This window comes from Bubalus bubalis, chromosome 17 (genome assembly GCF_019923935.1).
Source record: "Bubalus bubalis isolate 160015118507 breed Murrah chromosome 17, NDDB_SH_1, whole genome shotgun sequence".
Classification (NCBI taxonomy): Eukaryota; Metazoa; Chordata; class Mammalia; order Artiodactyla; family Bovidae; genus Bubalus; species Bubalus bubalis.
In genome coordinates this window covers 53,730,830-53,754,213 of record NC_059173.1, presented here as the reverse complement: position 1 = coordinate 53,754,213, position 23,384 = coordinate 53,730,830, and the positions used below count along the sequence as shown (strand labels likewise).

Below are 23,384 nucleotides of genomic sequence, written 5' to 3'. Positions count from 1 at the left end.
TTCTAAGTTCTTTGGGCAGCTAAGGGAGAGGTAAAAAGAGAGACTTCTGTTTCTTAAAATAATCAGCTTACCAGTAAATTATGTATTTAAACAGTACATTCTATGAACTGTAAACTGTATCTCAATAAAGTGGTTTTTAAAAATCATACACACACAAAATAATCAGCTTAAATTAATCCTCAGGTCAGAGTGATACATTTTGGGGTGGCAAATTTTGCTCTCCTATAGCAATTAGCTCAGAATAAAAAGTATATGTCTTGTTATTTAAAAGATAAGTATATAAAGAAAAAGATTCCTTGTTGTTTTAAAAGAACATTTATTGTACTACTGAAATCTTCAGAGCTAAGAAAAATGATGATTAGTGTAGTTAGGAATTGTGGTTAGCTGATAAGAAACTTGAAATAACTGGCTTAAAACAAGACAGAGGTTTATTTTTTCCATGCATAAAATAGCAGAGGGGCTGGCAGTCCAGGGTTGGCATGATGTCTCCACATCACCAGAGATTCGGACTCCAAGTATTCTTCTGCTCTGTCCTCCACTGAGCAGAGATCCCATCCTTAAATTTACCTCATTGTATAAGACAGGGCTGTTGAGTCTATCATGTCTGCATTCTAGGCAGGAAGAAGAAGGAAGGGAAGGAAGCACATCAGCTGTTTTTTCCCATTTCAGAGATCTTTTCTAGAAGGACTTCGAACAGTTTCCATATATATCTTATTAACTATCTGAGCAACCTATCGTCAAGGGAGATTAGAAATGTGGTCTTCTAGTTGAATATATGGTCTCTAAGAAAGAAAGAGAAACGGAAACCAGGCTGGCAACTAGCTGTTTCTCTTACATATAAGAATGAAGGTAGATAACTTTTATATCTGAAGTAGGCATGCAATAAATGATTCAGGCTTAAACTGTGTCAGGATAAGGAATACCAGAGCATGAGATGGACATGGGGACGTATTTATTTGACATTTCTGTTGCAACCTGCTATTAAATCTTGCCATTGGGACTGACATAATAATGATTAAAAAACCAAACTTTTCCCTATTTCATTTGTTCTTTTCTTTTTTTAAATAGGTAAGTTCATAATCATACGGGAGATTTAAAAATATATATATATTTATTTATGGCTGCGCTGGGTCTTGGGTGCTGCATGTAGGCTTTCTCTACTTGTGATGAGCGGGGGCTGCTCTCTAGCTAATGTGGTGCTTGGACTTCTTACTCTGGTGTCTCCTCACCGCGGAGTGTGGGCTGCCAGGTGCAGGTTTGTGTAGTTGTGGTACACGGGCTTAGTTGCCCTACCATATGTGGAATCTTCCTGGACCAGGGATGGAACCCGTGTCCCTTGCATAGGCAGGCAGATTCCTAACCATTGAGCCACCAGGGAAGTCCTTTGTTCTTGAAACAAATATTTTAGTGTCTCCTATATGCCAGGCACTGTTTAGATGCTTGAGCCACTATTTATATATATATACTGAGATATATCAGTAAACCAAGATTCCTGCCCTTGAGGAGCTTGTATTCTAACAGGGATATATAGACAAGGAACAATAAATAAGTACTTCAGCAGTGATGAAGATGTAACAAAAATTTCAGGTCTTAATCACGCTTGGTAGCGCACTCCCAAATGATCAAACTAAAACCATTGAGTTATAGGTTTGATATCCTCTATTCAAGGGAAAACAGTCCACGTGTTGGGGGACTACAGCCCTTCACAAGCAGTGGGGCCCTCTTCCAGAGGGATTTTGGGCAGAGGTTGTACAGAGCTTTAGAAAGAGCCAATGGAAACGGGGTGTGATTGGCCTGGAGGTTGGCAATCTCCTTGTAAGGCTGGCAAGTCCTGTTTTCTAGGGAAAGGCGAGCTGAGCTGAGTTGGAGGAAGTGATTGGTGTCTGTTCGGTTTCCTTGACAGTGAGGTGTTTGGGGTAAGTGCAGACTGACTTAGGTTTAGATTTGTGACATGTGGGATCACTGGGTTGGCCTCCCTTTTGTGGGTCCCAGTATACAAGTTAACTTTATCACTCTCAATATGAATATAAATTGGTACAATTTGGGGGGGGGGGAGATGCTATGAAATGGTCATGTCCTGTGATACATTCACTTTACTTCCCATGAATCAGAATCTAATTCAAGGAAGTAACCCTAAATACCAGAATGCTTTTTGCATGAAGGTAATAATCCTTTTCCCTCATTACTGAAGATCGGGGAAAATGGGAACCAGTCTATCAAAGATAGGATAGTGGTTAAATATCATGACTCTACTACTGGCATTAAATAATAAAATACCTGATGATATGGAGATGTGCTTCTAGTGGTAAATGAAGAAAGAGCTATGATGCAAGACACCATCCGGTAGGGGTCTGGATGCCAGGTTCTTTTATAGAACCAGAGAGAAAAGTGCTGAGGAACTGCAGAAAAAGGCAGAATGGAGAGAGACAACGAGGAAGTAAAGTAATAAGGGCCATCAGTCTTGCAAAATGGGAAGTGCTAATCTCTTCTTTTCACAGGTAGGTAGGGTCAGATTTTTCTCTCTGTGAGCTGAACAAAGGCACTTCAGTTTAACAAGCGGAGGGGCAACTGAGGCAGGACATTACATATGATTATAGCAACGAAAGCAACAAAAAGCAAAGGTTAAAGTCAAAGAAACAGATCCAGCATGGAGTCAGAACTGGCTCTTCCCTGCAACACTATTTGGATACATTTTACTAACTTTCTTGATTGGTCATCTACAAACTGGTTAAAAATTAGAAGTTAGCACAAACTACTTGATTCTAATGGGGGTACTAAGTAATCAACCTCCACAGATGCTCAACTCACAGTGTTATGCTTCTGTGGTTTCTACTTTAGATACAAAGTCCTGAGAGTGCTCCTGCTCAGGCATGACCAGCTCTTTGTGACCCTATGTCTTTGTGACCCTGGCAGGTACAGCCTGCCAGGCTTCTCTATCCATAGAAGTTTCCAGGCAAGAGTACTGGAATGGGTTGCCATCTCCTTCTGCAGGAAATTGAACCTGCATGTCTTGCAACTGGCAGATGGATTCTTTACCACTGTGCCCCCAGAAGTTTTTTTCATAATTGGCCCTGATAAGTAAATTGAAAAGTAAATTGAAATCACAGCAGATTTTGACTGCTTGGCTCTGTAGAAGTAAACAGAACCAACACTACTTCTACTCATGGGATTGAAGCTCTTTTAGTGTCACAAGGAAGGACCTTTAGAGATCATCTGCTCAATTTTTTTTACTTACCATTGAGAAAACTGGGACCAATAGTGTTAGTCTGGTAATAACTGTTATCAAAAGCTTGGCCTCTGTACACCAGTTTCAAATCAAATCTTGGAGAAAGAGTTGTGGGTGAAGTAGGAAAGAATAGCTTTATTTGTCAGGCCGAGGGGGACACAGTGGACTCCTGCCCTGGAAAACCATATGTCCCAATCCAAGAAGATTTGATGAGGAGTTTTGTAACTATGGTTTGAAGGTGCGGTCTCTGACAAGGTTAGGGTGGGATTAGGGCATGCACTCCCTTAGTCAAATGATCTGTTTCCTAATCTTGATGAGTTTTTCTGGTCCTTATAATCTTGCCTGGGATGATTTCCTGGCTGCTAATCCCTTGGTTAGCAACTGTTTGAATCCACCCTTTGGAACTCAGGGAAGGTCATGGAGACTGTAGTCTTGCCTATAAGAAATGGGGAACAGAAAGTCTTCCCCACTTGGTTTAATCACTAGGCAGGGTTGGGAGTTAGGTTTCCTGACTTTTTAGGAAACCAAGCCCTTTAGAATCCAACCAGAGCCTTATGATTCAAGATTTAATTCCTCAATCCTGGCTATTAAAAAAAAAAAAAAGCTGTCCGAGAACCTTGATGGAAAGAGGAAACAGTGAAAAGTTGTTAACTTATTATTTGGACATCTGCTTGAAAATATAAACAAAAAAAATATATTGGCTTTCTTTTTTAACAACTTTATTGAGCTGTAATTCATATACTGTATAGTTCACCCATTTAAAGTGAACAATTCAGTGCTTTTGAATACATCTGCGGAATTGGGCTTCCCGGGTGGCACTAATGGTAAAGATACGCCTGCCAATGCAGGAGACGTAGAGAGACTTGGGTTCGATCCCTGCATGGGAAAGTTCCCCTGGAGAAGGAAATGGCAACCCATTTCAGTATTCTTGCCTGGAAAATCTCATGGACAGAGAGCCTGTCGGGCTACAGTCCACGGTGCCACAAAGAGTCAGACACGACTGAAGCGATTTAGCAGACACATGGAATTGTGCAACCATCAGGAGAGTCCATGTTAAAACATTTTTTATAACCCTAAAAGGAAAATCTGTAGATACTAGCTGTCACTCTGTATTTCTCTGCAAATTCCCCATTCCTGGGCAGTAGATTCCTGTGAATCTACTGTCAACTACAAACTGGCACTTACCAAGGGCATTGCCAACAACTGAACAACAAAGGCATTTCCCATCTGCCTCTACGAGATTGAAGCCCTTGCTGCTATAGCTGTTGACCTTCAACAACCTCTGAGGGAGTTCAGGTGGAGTGAGGCACTCTGTGCTCCAGGGAATCTGGTGGGACAGGTCTTTAGATAGTTGGATATTTTTAGGAACAGATTTTATGATCTCAATCCTTGCATCTCCTCATATCTAGAGAAGCATTAAATCCTTTCATGGTGACATCAGAGCCCCATGACTAACAAAACCCTTTTGTAAAATGAGTGCTCCAGTTCATTTCAGTTCAGTTCAGTCGCTCAGTCGTGTCTGACTCTTTGCAACCCTATGAACCGCAGCACGCCAGGCCTCCCTGTCCATCACCAACTCCCAGAGCCCATCCAAACCCATGTCCATTGAGTCAATGATGCCATCCAACCATCTCATCCTCTGTCGTCCCCCTTCTCCTCCTGCCCTCAATCTTTCCCAGCATCAGAGTCTTTTCCAATGAGTCAGGTCTTCGCATCAGGTGGCCAAAGTATTGGAGTTTCAGCTTCAACATCAGTCCTTCCAATGAACACCCAGGACTGATCTCCTTTAGGATGGACTGGTTGGATCTCCTTGCAGTCCAAGGGACTCTCAAGAGTCTTCTCCAACACACAGTTAAAAAGCATCAATTCTTCAGCACTCAGCTTTCTTTACAGTCCAACTCTCACATCCATACATAACCACTGGAAAAACCATAGCCTAGACGGACCTTTGTTGACAAAGTAATGCCTCTGCTTTTTAATATGCTGTCTAGGTTGGTCATAAAATGAGTACTTAATGGTATTGAACTCCACTTTCACCAAAACCATATATATTGACCTTCCTCCACTGCCACTTTGGAGCGGAATTTGGGATATCTCTCGGAGCCATCTGAGATGCTGCCTCCCAGGCTGCAGTCCTCATTTTACCTCAAATAAAGCTTAACTCGAAACTCTCAAGTTGTATATCTTTTTTTAGTCGACACTACTTCCTGTTGTTGGGGGGAAGAAAACTTCCTCTATAGTCCTAGGTTCTTCATGCTGGTCTAAGAATTAAATTGTTGTGGGACAAATTAACAGGAGAAAAAGGAAATCAATCCTGAATATTCAATGGAAGAACTGATGCTGAAGCTGCATCTCCAATCCTTTGGCCACCTGATGAGAAGAGCAGACTCGTTAGACAAGACCTTTATGCCAGGAAAGATTGAAGGCAGAAGGAGAAGGGGACGACAGAGGATGAGATGGTTGGATGGCATCACGAACGCAATGGACATGAGTTTGAGCAAGCTCCAAGAGACGGTGAAGGACAAGGAAGCCTGGCGTGCTGCAGTCCATGGGGTCACAAAGAGTGACAGACTGAACCACAACAACATACTTGGGAGAAACTCAGAAAAAAACTGAGTAACTTGCCGAAAAGGCCAAAACCCTCACTCTAAGTACCTTTCTCAGCTAAAGATGAAGGAGGATGTTGAGGGTGGGGAGAGTCAGTTATGTGAGACTACCTGGAAAAGCACAGTAAACAAGAGTGACTTGTGATGCAAATTTAACTCTTTGCCTTCTCCACTGATTTGGTAACCTCTTTCTGGTTCAGGGAGGGACACACCCTTACAAATGGAGATTTCCCTTTCATGCATTAGTTTCTTACTAAAGGGAAACTCCCAACTTGGTTTTCAGAGCCCATCCCTTGTCTGCTATTTCCCAGAAACAGTTTAACACAATATGCCAAAGACATTTCAGGGTGGCTGATTCTCCTCCCTTCGTCCCTCTTTATAAATTTACCTGTTATCAACATTTCCATAAGTACAGTAATAATATATGATTTTTAAAAAAACTTTTTATTTTATATTGGGTGCTGCAGTCCATGGGGTCACAAAGAGTTGGATGCGATTTAACAACTGAACAACAATAGCCGATTAACAACGCTGTGATAGTTTCAGGTGAACAGTGAGGAGACTCAGCCATGCATATGTGTGTTCATTCTCCCCCAAACTTCCCTTCTATCTAACCTGCCACATAACATTGAGCAGAGTTCCGTGTACTACACAGTAGGTCCTTGTTGGTTATCCATTTTATATATAGCAGTGTGTACAGGCAACCATGGGCTTCCCTAGTGGCTCAGCTGGTAAAGAATCCGCCTGCAATGCGAGAGAACTGGGTTCGATCCCTGGAATGGGAAGATCCCCTGGAAAAGGAAACGGCTACCCGCTCCAGTATTCTAGTATTCTGGCTGGGAGAATTCCATGGACTGTGTAGTCCATGGGGTCACAAAGAGTTGGACACGACTGAGCAACTTTCACTTTTACAGCCAACCATAAGTTTGTTTCCTAAGTCTGTGAGTCTCTGTTTTATAAGTTCATTTGTATCATTTCTTTTCAGATTCCACATGTAAGGGATAGCGTATGTTTCTTTTTTTTTTTTTTTCATATATTTCTCCTTCTCTGTCTTACTTCACTCATTATGACAATCTCTAGGTCTATCCTTGTTGCTGCAAATGGCATTATTTCATTCTTTTCAATTACCGAGTAATATTCCATTGTATAAATGTGCCACATTTTCTTTATCCATTCCTCTGTCGATGAACATTTAGGTTGCTTACATGTCTTGGCTATTGTAAATAGTGTTGCAATAAACATTGGGGTGCATAAATCCTTTCAGATCATGTTTTACTCTGGATATATGCCCAGGAGTGGGATTGCAGGGTCAAATGGTAGCTCTATTTTTGTTTTTTTTAAGGAGCCTCCATATGGCTCTCCATAGTGACTATACCAGTTTACATTCTTACCAATAGTTTAGGAGGGTAATATGATATCTTTTTTCCCCCCCCCCCAAATATTCATTTATTTATTTGGTTGCACTGGGTCTTATTTGCATCATGTGGGATCTAGTTCCCTAACCAGGAATCAAACTCGGGCCTCCTGAATTGGGAGCACAGAGTCTTAGCCACTGGACCACGAGGGTAGTCCCTGGTGGCTTCTTCCACGTAGAATAGTGTTTCCAAGATCCACTGATGCTATAGCATGAATCAGTATTTCATTCCTTTTCATTTCCAAATAATATTCTATTTTATGGATATACCACATTACTTATCCATTAATCAGTTGGCATATTTGAGTGGTTTTTACATTTTTGCTATTATGAATAATACTGCTGTGAACATTTATGTTTAAGTTTTTTGTGTGGACATATGATTTCATTTCTCTTGGGTATAAACTTAAGGCTGAAATTGCTAGGTCATAGTGGCTCAGATGGTAAAGCGTCTGTCTGCAATGCAGGAGACCTGGGTTCGATCCCTGGGTTGGGAAGATCCCCTGGAGAAGGAAATGGCAGCCCACTCTAGTATTCTTGCCTGGAAAATCCCATGGACCGCGGAGCCTGGTAGGTCCCCGTCCATGGGATCGCAAAGTGTTGGACACGACTGAGCGACTTCACTTTCATTATGGTAACTCTTGTGTTTAATCTTTTGAGGGACTGACTCCTTTCCAAACCAGCTACACAATTTTATATTCCCACCTGCAGTGTAGGAGGGTTCCGAGTTCTCCCCATAATTACCAGCACTTGTTAATACCTGTTTATAGCTATTCTAGCTAGTAGGTGCAAAATGTTATCTCATTGTGCTTTTGATATGCATTACCTAATGATTTAATGATGTTTAGAGAAGGGTCTATTCAGATTTTTTGCCCATTTACAAAGACTGGATTGGGGAGTTCCCTAGTGGCGGAGTGGTTAGGATACGTCTAGGCTTTTACTACCTGTGGCCTGGGGTTCAATCTCTGGTCGGAGGACTGAGGTCCCATGTAGCTTTTTGAGTTGCATCGTACATATTCTGAATAGAAGGTCCTTTTCAGTTATATAATTTGCACATGTTTTCTCCTATTCTGTGGATTGTCTTTTCAGTTTCTAGATGGTGTTATTTAATTTTTAAAATTTCTATTTACTTTTTGGCCATCCTGAGGGCCGTGTGGCACCTTAGTTCCCCAACCAAGGATGAAACCATGCCCCCTGCTGTGGAAGCAATGGACTGCCAGGGAAGTCCCAGGCTTGTGTTACTTAAAGCACAAAAATTTTAAATTTTCATGAAGTCAAATGTATTTATTTTTTCATCATTTGTGCAGTTGATGTCATATGTAAGAAACCGTTGCCTAACTCAAGGTCACAACGATTTGTTTCTACATTTTCTTCTAAGAGCTTTGTAGTTTTAGCTCTTATATTTTGATCTAGAATACATTTTGAGTGAATTTTTGTATATGGTGTTAGGTAAGGGTCCAACTTTAAATTATCTTGGCACCTTTGTTGAAAATCATTTGACCATGAATGAAAGGGTTTATTTCTAGACTCTTAATTCTATTCCCTTAGTTTTTATATTTGTCATTTTATGTTAGTATCAGATTCTTGATTATAGTCATTATTTTTTTTGCTTCCATAACATTAAAAAAATTTTTTATTGGTGTATAGTTGATTTATTAATACAATGTTGTGTTAGTTTCAGATGTACAGCGAAGTGAATCAGTTATACATATACATATATCTATTTTTTTTTTCTTAGATTCTTTTCCCATATTGTTGTTATTGTTCAGTCGCTCAGTCACGTCCAAGTCTTTGTGACCCAATGGACTGCAGTACTCCAGGCTTCCCCGAGTTTGTTAAAATTCATGTCCATTGAGTCCATGATGCTAACTAACCACCTCATCCTCTGTCACCCCCTTCTCTTTCCTTCAGTCTTTCCCAGCATCAGGGTCTTTTCCAATGAGTTGACTCTTTCATCAAGTGGCCAGAGTATTGGACCTTCAGCTTCAGCATTAGTCCTCCCAATGACTATTAAGGGTTGATTTCCTTTAGGATTGACTGGTTTGATCTTGCTGTCCAAGGGACTCTCAAGAGTCTTCTCCAGCATCACAGTTCAAAAGCATCAGTTCTTCAGCATTCAACCTTCTTTATGGTCTAACTCTCACATCCATACATGATTATTGGAAAAACCATAGCTTTGACTATACAGGCCTTTGTTGACCATTACAAAATATTGAGTTCCCTGTGCTATCAGCAGGTTCTTATTAGTTATCTATTTGATATCCATATACTGTAGTGTGTATATGTCAGTCCCTTGATTACAGTAGCTTTGTGGTACGTTTTGAAATTGGAAAGTGTGAGTCCTTTAAATTTGTTCTTTTTCAAGATTGTATTGGCTGTTCTAGGTCCCTTGAATTTCTGTGTGCATTTTACATTCAATTCACCAATTTTTGCCAAATAACCAGCTGGGATTTCAATAGGAAACATGTTGAACTGATAAATCACTTTGGGTGGGATTATCATTTTAACAATATAAAGTCTTTTGATCAAGGAACATAGGGCATCTTTCCATTTGTTTAGGTATTCTTTAATTTCTTTCAGCAATATTTTGTAGTTTTTAGAGCCTAAGGACAGTTCGTTTGTTTATTTTTCGGAAAGAGCAATGGTGTTGGAATTAGTCAGCTCTGTAGTTGAATCTCAACCACTCAGAAACTGAGTGATGTTGGGAAAGTTACATAATTTCACCAAACTACTTTTTTCATTAGTGTAATTGGAGCTGCCATACCTATTTTACAATTGTTTACAGTTGTTAGGGTTAAATGAGATATTGCAAATATCCTCAGCAAAAGCAGTGGTGTTCAACACAATGAATTCCTTTTGGAAAATTCCTCTCGGCATTGCATCATCTCATAGTAGATTTTCTGACTGATCTATGCCACTGTTTTGTCCTTGTATGGACCTGTTTCAAACAGTAAGCTTCCCAATTTACTCGTCTGTTTTCTTCACATGGGAGCCACTCCAGTTTCCTAAAATACTTTGTCCAGTTATATTATACTTATGTCAAATAACCTGAAGTTTCACCCTGTAACTTTGTCTATAGAGTCCAAATTTGCTGAAATTCCCAGGTCTCACTCTACCCAGTCAACATTCTTTTCAGGGTTGTCTTCTCTTTATAGAAAGTGAACCAGAGATTCTACGTTGGGCAAAGAGAGTTGGGATTATTTTGGGCTTGCTGTGACAGATATCTGTTCCTCCATCCTCACAACAATGCAGACAATTGTATAAGGAAGAACATTCTATCCTGGAGGCTTCAGGTTGAATGGATCTGTTAGGCAGAGCTCCTCTGTATTGAGGAAGTAGCAAAATATACACTGTCTTAGTCATACAGGCAATTGACAGGATTGAAAATACAGAATGTTAAAACCAGTAGTCCATTATTATGGGATTATATGAAATCATGTGTGTGAAACTTTTGAAAATTTTAAAGCACTATTAGAATCTAAAGAATATTTCATTCAATTAAAAAAAAAAAAAACCACCAAACAAACCAATAATCCAAAGCCAGTCATTCAAAATGTAAACAAATAAGCATAGAAAATACTATACGGTGGCTCAATGGTAAAGACTCTGCCTTCAATGCAAGAGACGTGGGGTCAGTCCCTGGGTTGGGAAGATCCCCAGGGGAAGGAAATGGTGACCCACTCCAGTATTCTTGCCTGGGTAATCCCACGGACAGAGGAGCCTGCTGGACTGCAGTCCTTTGTGTCTCAAAAGAGTTGGATCCAACTTACCAAAACAACAACAAAAGAACAAACTATGAATATATAACATGATGGGATAGAATCTTTTTGACTAGAGTTATCAGTCTCTAGCTGACAGAATACAAAGCCTACCAGGGCAACCAAAATTGATTTAAATCTCCAGTGTCCTCTTTGAAACCTGTAACAATAAAAAATAAAATGAAATACAAATTTAAAAGCCTACAACATACCAATTGATTTAATGACCATGTGGTATCCCTGAAGGTATTTTTTTTTGGAAATAAGAAACCAGTTAAGGGACCTCCCTGGTAGGCAGTCCAGCGATTAAGACTCCTCACTTCCAATGCAGGGGACATGCGGGTTCGATCCGTGGTTGGAGACGAAGATCCCATATGCTGGCCACAGGGTGTGGCCAGAAAATTAAAAAATAAATAAAAAGAAGCCAGTTAGAAAGTTTTTCCTTGGGTATCTCTGTAATGTTAATGCAGTGGACTTAGAGGTAGGTGTGAGTATTTCAGTCCACCTTAAAGATCTCACAGAGCCCGATAGTGACGCAGATCCCCTACGTAATGCACTCTTGTCATAGCAAGTCCTCCCCTCAGTAACCTGGTCTCCAGTTTGTCTTGAGCATGCTCACCCAGTTCTGAAACTTGTCCTAACAACATTTTTGCCAAGCTGAAACAACTGTCATTATGTTTTTGCATACCGTGAGCTCTGCATCATCAGTTCTAAGACACAAAATACAAATTTGATTTTTTTTTCCCCTTAACATTTTAACACCTTGGAAATGGTCTCTTAAATTCAGTGAAATTCACTATTTATATCCATTAAGTGTGTAAATTTTAACCGATCCTGTCCCTAACACCTTTTTGAGATCTCCTTTACTTTACCCAATAGTAAGAAATCCATAATTTTCCTGCAGTATTCTAAATCCTGGTTGGCTGAATTAGGCCCAACCAGCCCAAGCTTCATTAATTAACACGGTCATCATAGAACCTGAGTCCCAGGCCCCAAAGGATACAAGTTCTTTAACTTTTAGGTTGTTCAGAGACATTTTTTCCCCCAATGTCTAAATATTCTGTCCTCACATGTAGCAGTGGTCCCAATCTCACTTCATTTTTTGGCTTAAATCTGTTTATAAGAGACTGAGCTTGTCAAACCAAGAGGGGCCCTGTGGGGCTTCCAGGCACAGAGGCCATTCTGTTCCCCCATTTCTTGTAGGCAAGACTCCAGCCTGCATGACCTTCTCTGAGTTGCAAAGGGTGGATTCGAACAGTTGCTCATCAAGGGAGGAGCAGCCAAGAAACCACCTGAACCCTGCTCATGTCCTAATCTTGTCAAGAGTCTCCAGCTTTGAATCATTGTTACAAAACCCTTCATCAAATCCTCCAAGGTCGGACACATAGCTTTTTGAGGCAGAAGTCTGGTGTGTCTCCCTTTACCTGGCCAAGTATTAAAGCTATCACTTTCTCAGTTCAGTTCAGTTCAGTCGCTGAGTTGTGTCTGACTCTTCGCGACCCCATGAATCGTGGCACACCAGGCCTCTCTGTCCATCACCAACTCCCGGAGTTCACCCAGACTCACGTCCATCGAGTCAGTGATGCCATCCAGCCATCTCATCCTCTGTCATGCCCTTCCCCTCCTGCCCCCAATCCCTCCCAGCATCAGAGTCTTTTCCAATGAGTCAACTCTTCGCATGAGGTGGCCAAAGTACTGGAGTTTCAGCTTTAGCATCATTCCCTCCAAAGAAATCCCAGGGCTGATCTCCTTCAGAATGGACTGGTTGGGTCTCCTTGTAGTCCAAGGGACTCTCAAGAGTCTTCTCCAACACCACAGTTCAAAAGCATCAATTCTTCGGCGCTCAGCCTTCTTCACAGTCCAACTCTCACATCCATACATGACCACTGGAAAAACCATAGCCTTGACTAGACGGACCTTTGTTGGCAAAGTAATGTCTCTGCTTTTGAATATGCTATCTAGGTTGGTCATAACTTTCCTTCCAAGGAGTAAGCGTCTTTTAATTTCATGGCTGCAGTCACCATCTGCAGTGATTTTGGAGCCCCCAAAAATAAAGTCTGACACTGTTTCCACTGTTTCCCCATCTATTTCCCCTGAAATGTTGGGACCGGATGCCATGATCTTCGTTTTCTGAATGTTGAGCTTTAAGCCAACTTTTTCACTCTCCTCTTTCATTTTCATCAAGAGGCTTTTGAGTTCCTCTTCACTTTCTGCCATAAGGGTGGTGTCATCTGCATATCTGAGGTGATTGATATTTCTCCCGGCAATCTTGATTCCAGCTTGTGTTTCTTCCAGCCCAGTGTTTCTCATGATGTACTCTGCATATAAGTTAAATAAGCAGGGTGACAATATACAGCCTTGACGTGCTCCTTTTCCTATTTGGAACCAGTCTGTTGTTCCATGTCCAGTTCTATTGCTTCCTGACCTGCATACAGATTTCTCAAGAGGCAGGTCAGGTGGTCTGGTATTCCCATCTCTTTCAGAATTTTCCACAGTTTATTGTGATCCACACAGTCAAAGGCTTTGGCATAGTCAATAAAGCAGAAATAGATGTTTTTCTGGAACTCTCTTGCTTTTTCCATGATCCAGTGGATGTTGGCAATTTGATCTCTGGTTCCTCTGCCTTTTCTAAAACCAGCTTGAACATCAGGAAGTTCACGGTTCACATATGGCTGAAGCCTGGCTTGGAGAATTTTGAGCATTACTTTGCTAGCATGTGAGATGAGTGCAATTGTGCGGTAGTCTGAGCATTCTTTGGCATTGCCTTTTTTAGGGATTGGAATGAAAACTGACCTTTTCCAGTCCTGTGGCCACTGCTGAGTTTTCCAAATTTGCTGGCATATTGATTGTAGCACTTTCACAGCATCATCTTTCAGGATTTGAAATAGCTCAACTGGAATTCCATCACCTCCACTAGCTTTGTTCATAGTGATGCTTTCTAAGGCCCACTTGACTTCACATTCCAGGATGTCTGGCTCTAGGTCAGTGATCACATCATTGTGATTATCTGGGTCGTGAAGATCTTTTTTGTACAGTTCTTCTGTGTATTCTTCCCACCTCTTCTTAGTATCTTCTTCTTCTGTTAGGTCCATACCATTTCTGTCCTTTATCGAGCCCATCTTTGCATGAAATGTTCCCTTGGTATCTCTAATTTTCTTGAAGAGATCTCTAGTCTTTCCCATTCTGTTGTTTTCCTCTATTTCTTTGCATTGATCGCTGAGGAAGGCTTTCCTATCTCTCCTTGCTATTCTTTGGAACTCTGCATTCAGATGTTTATATCTTTCCTTTTCTCCTTTGCTTTTCGCTTCTCTTCTTTTCACAGCTATTTGTAAGGCCTCCCCAGACAGCCATTTTGCTTTTCTGTGTCACTTTCTACTTCACCCAAAACTCTGTCTCTGAGGTTTGATATGGAATTGGTGCACAGAGAGGCTAAGCTTTCAGTAACACTGTTAGGAAATTAAATTCTGCCTCCGTCCCCCGCCCCACCTGCCCCTGACATGTCAGCTGCCCCCTCTCCTTTTTCCCTAGCAAAACTGTGTGTTAGCACTTAGGCAAACTAAACAACCTGATTTTTTGCTGGCATTAGACAGTCAATCTCTGAGCTACTTGTCTGGGTAAATAATAACCAATTTATTTCATTATAATCAAACTTTGGTGTAGTTTGATAAGACCTCTGTATTTCTATACCTTAGAAAAAGGAAATATGTTTTTTTGTGTGTGTAACTGAATCTCCTCCTCATTTGCATACCCACCCCTCAGATGTCTGGAACCAATTTGATAGTCCTCCAAGATGTATTCTTAAACTTTACATTAGCTGGTATAATAATTATAGGGAACACACACTAAAACTGGTAATTCTACCAAAGCTTTATTTAAAACGAATCGCAACCTTCAAGCAGACACCATAATGGAATGTTACCAGCCACGAGAAGCTCTGAAATGAAAAGTTCCACCCTTGAAAAGTCTATCTGCAGGACACTTTGTCTGGAAGCTTAGTATCAAAGGAACTGCTGGGTTATAAATGTAATCACGAGTTAAGACTGTGTGCCTTCAGGGCCACATAGAATTATTTACATCAGAATTGAGACCCTTCCTTGCCAATCAGCAGATTTCCTTAAACCTGTGTGAACTGACTGGGAAATTATTTTTCATAGCAGCAAATATAATATTATTACATAGGGATTCTATAGAAATGGGATTACCAGCCATTTTCAAACATTTTATACTATCATAATATGTAATCAAAGTTTTGTTGTTGTTTAAATCAGTTGGCAGCCTGTAATATCAATACTATATAAGATGTGAATCCTGTTGGGGCCTTAAACTATAGGTTCTAAGTGGGCACTCTGCAATTGGTGATAAGACTAGAAAACAGCAATGAATAGAGTCAGCTTATAATGAGGAGGAGGAGAGTGTGGTGGGGACAGTGCAGGGCAATGAGGGGCTTCTCAAACTTTGCTTTATTTAAAGAGACTAATGCATTGTAAAATTTGTTTCAAGCCTCCTGTTTCATTATAAAAATCACTGCAATTTGACCCTCTACACCATCATGTTTATTATAAATAAAATTCCTAAATTTAATTTAATTCCTAAATCCTGGAGTGAAATGTGTACTGCATAGCTGTGCTTAGTCACTCAGTTTGTGACCCCGTGGATTGTAGCCCACCAGACTCCTCCATCCATGGGGATTCTCCAGTCAAGAACACTGGAGTGGGTTGCCATGCCCTCCTCCAAGGGATCTTCCCAACCCAGGGATTGAACCCAGGTCTCTCTCATTGCAGGCGGATTCTTTACCATCTGAACCACCAGGAAAGCCTGTACTGCATAGAGGATGTGCTATATTTTTTTGTGTGGCTTCAAAGAATCTCCCCACTCATTTCTGAGGATGAGACTCTTGTGCTGAGTGAACCAGATTAGTACTGGGTGCTGGAAAGTACAATGGCTCTGGAATGAGAACAGAGGTAAAATTCCAGCTTTAACATGTGGTTGCTAAGTCGCTTCAGTCGTGTCTGACTCTGTGCAACCCCATAGACGGCCTCCCACCAGGCTCCCCCATCCCTGGGATTCTCCAGACAAGAACACTGGAGTGGGTTGCCATTTCCTTCTCCAATGCATGAAAGTGAAAAGTGAAAGTGAAGTCGCTCAGTGGTGTCCAACTTAGCGACCTCATGGGCTGCAGCCCACCAGGCTCCTCCGTCCATGGGATTTTCCAGGCAAGAGTACTGGAGTGGGGCGCCATTGCCTTCTCCGTTGTTGTTCATTCACTATGTTGTGTCCAACTCTTTGCGACCCCATGAACTGCAGGACGCCAGGCTTCCCTGTCCTCCACTATCTCTTGGAGTTTGCTCACACTCATGTCCCTTGAGTCTGTGATGCCATCCAGCCTTCTCGTCCTCTCTCTCGTCGCCTTCTCCTCCTGCCCTTAATCTTTCCTGGCATCAGGGTCTTTTCCAATGAGTCAGCTCTTGGCATCAGGTGGCCAAAGTATTGGCGCTTCAGCTTCAGCATCAGTCATTCCAGTGAATATTCAGGGTTGATTTCCTTTAGGATTGACTGGTTTAATCTCCTTGCAGTCTAAGGGACTCTCAAGACTCGCAAGAGTTTTCTCTAGCATGACAATTCAAAGGCATCAATTCTCAGCCTTTTTTTTTTGTATTTTAATTAATTATTTTTTAATTCTTTTATATTGGAGTACAGCAAATTAACAGTGTTTTGATAGTTTCAGGTGAACAGCAAAAGGACTCAGCCATACATATATGTGTATCCATTTTTTCCCAAACTCCCCTCCCATCCAGATTGCCACATAGTTAGCCTTCTTTATGGTCCCAACTCGCACATCTGTACATGACTACTGGAAAAACCACAGCTTTGACTATACAGACTTTTCTCAGCAAAGGGATGTCTCTGCTTTTTAATGAGCTGTCTAGATTTGTCATAGCTTTTCTTCCAAGGAGCAAGTAGTCTTTTAATTTTGTGGCTGCAGTCACCATCCACAGTGATTTGGAGCTCAAGAAAATAAAATCTGTTACTGTTTCCACTTTTTCCCCTTCTGTTGCCATAAAGTGATGGGTAAGTTATTTAACCAGTCTGGGCTTCAGTTTTCTCAGCCACAGAATGGTTTTAACAATGCCTGTCTGAATGGCTATGCATTCTCCCCTTCTTCTTGAGCATTAATACCCTGTGTTTGGCAGGACAGTGTCACCAGTTAAAATATTTCATTTTCTAGCCTTCTTTTCACAGAGATTTAGCCATTTAACTAAATTCAGGTTCAGATCAGATCAGTTGCTCAGTCATGTCCGACTCTTTGCAACCCCATGAATCGCAGCACGCCAGGCCTCCCTGTCCATCACCAACTCCTGGAGTTCACTAAAACTCATGTCCATCGAGTCAGTGATGCCATCCAGCCATCTCATCCTCTGGCGTCCCCTTCTCCTCCTGCCCCCAATCCCTCCCAGCATCAGAGTCTTTTCCAATGAGTCAACTCTTCGCATGAGGTGGCCAAAGTACTGGAGTTTCAGCTTTAGCATCATTCCTTCCAAAGAAATCCCAGGGCTGATCTCCTTCAGAATGGACTGGTTGGATCTCCTTGCAGTCCAAGGGACTCTCAAGAGTCTTCTCCAACACCACAGTTCTAAAGCATTAATTCTTCGGCGCTCAGCCTTCTTCACAGTCCAACTCTCACATCCATACATGACCACAGGAAAAACCATAGCCTTGACTAGACAAACCTTTGTTGACAAAGTAATGTCTCTGCTTTTGAATATGCTATCTAGGTTGGTCATAACTTTCCTTCCAAGGAGTAAGCGTCTTTTAATTTCATGGCTGCAGTCACCATCTGTAGTGATTTTGGAGCCCAGAAAAATAAAGTCTGACACTGTTTCCACTGTTTCCCCATCTATTTCCCATGAAGTGGTGGGACCGGATGCCATGATCTTCGTTTTCTGAATGTTGAGCTTTAAGCCAACTTTTTCACTCTCCTCTTTCACTTCCATCAAGAGGCTTTTGAGTTCCTCTTCACTTTCTGCCATAAGGGTGGTGTCATCTGCATATCTGAGGTGATTGATATTTCTCCCGGCAATCTTGATTCCAGTTTGTGTTTCTTCCAGTCCAGCGTTTCTCATGATGTACTCTGCATATAAGTTAAATAAGCAGGGTGACAATATACAGCCTTGACGTACTCCTTTTCCTATTTGGAACCAGTCTGTTGTTCCATGTCCAATTCTAACTGTTGCTTCCTGACCTGCATACAGATTTCTCAAGAGGCAGATCAGGTGGTCTGGTATTCCCATCTCTTTCAGAATTTTCCACAGTTGATTGTGATTCGCACAGTCAAAGACTTTGGCATAGTCAATAAAGCAGAAATAGATGTTTTTCTGGAACTCTCTTGCTTTTTCGATGATCCAGCGGATGTTGGCAATTTGATCTCTGGTTCCTCTGCCTTTTCTAAAACCAGCTTGAACATCAGGAAGCTCACGGTTCACATATTGCTGAAGACTGGCTTGGAGAATTTTGAGCATTACTTTACTAGCGTGTGAGATGAGTGCAATTGAAGGTGTAAAAGGAAGTGTCATATGGTACTTCTGAGAATTCTCCTTAAAACAAGTGTGGGCGCACTTCTTTCTAATTGTATGTTTCCTGGAATGTGAGAGTGATGACTGGAACTCTGGAAGCCATTTAGAATCATGAGAATGAGGGTTACACTTTGTGGATGTTGAAATAGAATTGAAAGGAGCCTGCATTCCTGACCACATTATGGAGCTAGCATACCACCCCAGAACTGCCCACCTCTGATCATTTTTTATGTGAGAGAAAATAAACTTTTATTTAAAAAAAAAAAAAACCCACAATGGAGGAGGGAGGGATAAAGAGTTTTGTTTTTTTTTAATTGATGTATAGTTGATTTACAATGTTGTGTTAATTTCTGCCATACAGCAAAGTAATTCAGTTATAAATGTACTTATTTTAATATTCTTTTCCATGATGGTTTATCACAGGATATTGAATATAGTTCCCCGTGCTGTACAGTAGGATCTTGTTGTTTATCCATCCTGGGTATAATAGTTTGCATCTCCCAACCGCAATCTCTTACTCCATCCCTCCCCTACCACCCTCCTCCTTGACAACCACAAGTCTGTCCTTTACGTCTGTGAGTTGGTTTTATAGATACGTGCATTTGTGCCACGAACATGTGTCAATTTATATATATGAATTTAGATTCCATATTTAAGTGATATCATATGGTATTTGTCTTTCTCATTCTGACTTACTTCACTTACTGTGATAGTCTCCAGGTCCAGCCATGTTGCTATGAGTGACATTATTTTATTTTTTATAGCTGAGTAGTATTCCATTATATATATGAACCACATCTTGATAAAGAGTTCTTTATATCCAGCTGAACCTAACAGATTCTGATGGAGTCTATTAACAGAGTATAACCTAAAAGATATGTATATAATATGCATATTATATATAACATAGATATATGACTTTAGTACATTACATATATAATATTAATCAAAGAAGAGATAGTATTTAGTCCAGGCAGGATCTGAAACTCAATAAATAGCTTCTGCAGGGAATTCCCTAGTGTTCCTGTAGTTAGGACTCCATGCTTCCACAGTAGGTACAAGCTAACAGACATGTACAAGAAAATATACACACAGGCAGGCATCTTATACACATCACTCTGCATCTTGCTTATATTCCTTAAGGTACCTTGGAGATCTCTTTGTATTTTGGCCTAATGCTATTATTTCACTCCTGCTTTCTTCATCTATGATTATTGTTTCTTGACTGAGCTATTCCAAAAGTACACAGAGTGACCAGTATCAATAGCCAGACTTAGTTAATCCTACCAAATACATGCTCCATTTTCAACTAATGAACTGGCATTTTGGCTTATACATGGATTTTCTTGTGTGTTTGATTATCTTGAACTTGTCCTCTTTCCCTCTAGATAATAACATTACCAACTACCATTTCACCTAAGTCTAAAACCTGGTAATTATCCTTGCCAGGTTTAGCAAATAAAAATGAAGGTGCTAGTTAAATGTGAATTTCATATAAACAACGAATAATATTTTAGTTTAAGTGTTAGTGTAAGTTTGCCTGTGTAACATTTGGGACATACTTATACCACAGAATTACTCATTTTTTGGTCTGAAATTCAAATTGAGCTGGAAGTCCCAGTTATATTTTATCTGGCAGCCTTATCTCCTTAGGATCCCTAAAGGTAGCACAGATTGATATCTAAACTCTAGAACTCTTTCTGCTGTTGGAGAGGAAGACATTTTCCTCTCCCCTTCTAGGTTCCTCTGACCAGTCTAAGAATTAAATTGACCTGAGACAGATTAACAGAAGAAAAATCGCACAAAAGCTTAATAACACGTAAACATGGGAGAGACCCAGAAGTACTGAGTAACTCACCAAAATGGCCAAAGTCCTCGTCTCAAATATCATCAGCTGAAGATGAAAGAGGATATTGTGGCTACTGGTTTCCTCACAGTTGAGGAAGACGATTCATTTGGAGGTGGAAAAGCAAATGTTTGCTGGGTCCTGGGAGACGGTATAAGACGCAGAATAGACACTGGACTCTGGGCCCTGTTTCCCCCGCAACACCCAGCCCATCTTCTTGGCAGATCTCTCTGGTGGTAACTCCATTGTGTGAACAGGCCCTCTAAATGCTTTTAGACAGTTAGTGGGAAGGCCAAGGTTCTCCCTGAGTCTTTGAGGCCTTGATTATTTCCATCTGGAATTAATTTGCATGCCAGAGAGACATTTTGTGGAGGCGAATTTTGCTCTCCTGCAGTACCATTGGCCTACCAGCTTCCCAGCATTTCTCAATCTCCCCAGGAGGTAGATAGAGCCAAGGGACTAAGTTCTTTCATGGAATAATAGAAGGAGGGACATATGCTACCTCCAAGCCTTGTTGAAAAAATATCCCATATGCTTTTCTTTATGTTCCGTCTTCCCTCCTCTCAGAAGGTGAATTGCCCTTTACAGTCATGGCCAGAGTTGACTTGAAAAACAGTGTATTAAAGATGGTGGAGACTCAGCCTGGATCCCTGAATAACTGAGAATCAGAGCCCTTGCCAACTTGGAATTGATATTGAAAGCTCAGCTTCTGTGCACAGTGCCAAATAAAATCTTGGAGACAGAGTTTTGAGTGAAATAGTAAAGAATAGCTTTATTGCTTTGCCAGGCAAAGGGGAACACAGCAGGCTCCTGGCCCTGAAAAACTGTGTGTCCTAACCTGGGAGGGTTTGGAGAGGAGTTTTATAGCAGTGTCTCAAGGGCGGGGTTGCTGATGAGGATTAGGGTGTGTGTAGGGTCTCAAGGTGTGAAGAGCTTTTCTGGTTCTTTTAATCTGAAATGAAGAATGCTAACATCTTCCATTTATTGGGAGTTTTAGTTCTCTAAAGACCTGAAAGATAGTGTTATGTATGTTCCTTGGCACAACCAGGACCCTGCCCCAAAGTTGCACTGTTGGTTCTAGGCTTTTCCTCTCTGTCTCTGCATTCCTTCCATTCCCTGATTAGCAGCTCTCTGAAAGGCTTCCATGCCCAGGAGCCACACAGGTTCCTGCTCGGTTTCAGCAAAAAGTATGGTACTCAGCCATGGATTTTAGATTGTAATGATATTAATTGTCTTTGGGGTTTTATTTATCTACCTATAAACTGGACTGGAACCTGAATTTTTCTATGGAAATATTTGGCTATAACTCTTCAAACTAATATTTCTAATTTTTCTCCCACTGTTGACTTGGAATCTTTGAGAACTAAGTTCAGTTCCGTCGCTCAGTCGTGTCTGACTCTTTGCGACCCCATGAACTGCAGCACTCCAGGCCTCCCTGTCCATCACGAACTCCTGGAGTTCACCCAAACGGTGTATCGAGTCAGTGATGCATCCAGCCATCTCATCCTCTATCGGCCCCTTCTCCTCCTGCCCACAATCCCTCCCAGCATCAGGGTCTTTTCCAATGAGTCAACTCTTTGCATGAGGTGGCCAAGGTATTGGAGTTTCAGCTTCAGCATCAGTCCTTCCAAAGAACACCCAACAATGGTCTCCATTAGGATGGACTGGTTGGATCTTCTTGCAGTCCAAGGGACTTGCAAGAGTCTTCTCCAGCACCACAGTTCAAAAGCATCAATTCTTCAGTGCTCAGCCTTCTTCACAGTCCAACTCTCACATCCATACATGACCACTGGAAAAACCATAGCCTTGACTAGACGGACCTTTGTTGGCAAAGTAATATCTCTGCTTTTTAATATGCTATCTAGGTTGGTCATAATTTTCCTTCCAAGGAGTAAGCATCTTTTTATTTCATGGCTGCAATCACCATCTGCAGTGATTTTGGAGCCCCCAAAAATAAAGTCTGACACTGTTTCCACTGTGTCCCCATCTATTTCCCATGAAGTAATGGGACCAGATGCCAGGATCTTCGTTTTCTGAATGTTGAGCTTTAAGCCAACTTTTTCACTCTCCTCTTTCACTTTCATCAAGAGGCTTTTGAGTTCCTCTTCACTTTCGGCCATAAGGGTGGTGTCATCTGCACATCTGAGGTTATTGATGTTTCTCCTGGCAATCTTGATTCCAGCTTGTGCTTCTTCCAGCCCAGAGTTTCTCATGATGTACTCTGCATAGAAGTTAAATAAGCAGGGTGACAATATACAGCCTTGACGTACTCCTTTTCCTATTTGGAACCAGTCTGTTGTTCCATGTTCAGTTCTAACTGTTGCTTCCTTACCTGCATATACGTTTCTCAAGAGGCAGGTCAGGTGGTCTGGTATTCCCATCTCTTTCAGAATTTTCCAGTTTTTTGTGATCCACATAAAGGGTTTGGCATAGTCAATAAAGCAGAAATAGATGTTTTTCTGGAACTCTCTTGCTTTTTCAATGATCCAGTGGATGTTGGCAATTTGATCTTTGGTTCCTCTGCCTTTCCTAAAACCAGCACAACATCTGGAAGTTTATGGTTCACATATTGCTGAAGCCTGGCTCGGAGAATTTTGAGCATTACTTTGCTAGCATGTGAGATGAGTGCAATTGTGCGGTAGTTTGAGCATTCTTTGGTATTTGCCTTTCTTTGGGATTGGAATGAAAACTGACCTTTTCCAGTCCTGTGGCCACTGCTGAGTTTTCCAAATTTGCTGGCATATTGAGTGTAGCACTTTCACAGCATCATCTTTCAGGATTTGGAATAGCTCCACTGGAATTCCATCACTTCCACTAGCTTTGTTCGTAGTGATGCTTTCTAAGGCCCACTTGACTTCGCATTCCAGGATGTCTGGCTCTAGGTGAGTGATCACACCATCCTGATTATCTGGGTCATGAAGATCTTTTTTGTACAGTTCTTCTGTGTATTCTTGCCATCTCTT

At 41.2% G+C, this 23,384-nt stretch overlaps 1 long non-coding RNA gene across 1 annotated transcript; it reads right to left on the bottom strand.

Moving 5' to 3' along the window:
* Positions 1-302: 302 nt before the first annotated feature.
* LOC123329984 lies at positions 303-21,180 on the bottom strand. The gene is made up of 2 exons (XR_006545649.1): positions 20,434-21,180; positions 303-611 (listed from the first exon to the last, which is right to left on the bottom strand). It is a non-coding gene; the product is annotated as an uncharacterized LOC123329984 (long non-coding RNA).
* Between the last annotated feature and the right edge of the window lie 2,204 nt (positions 21,181-23,384).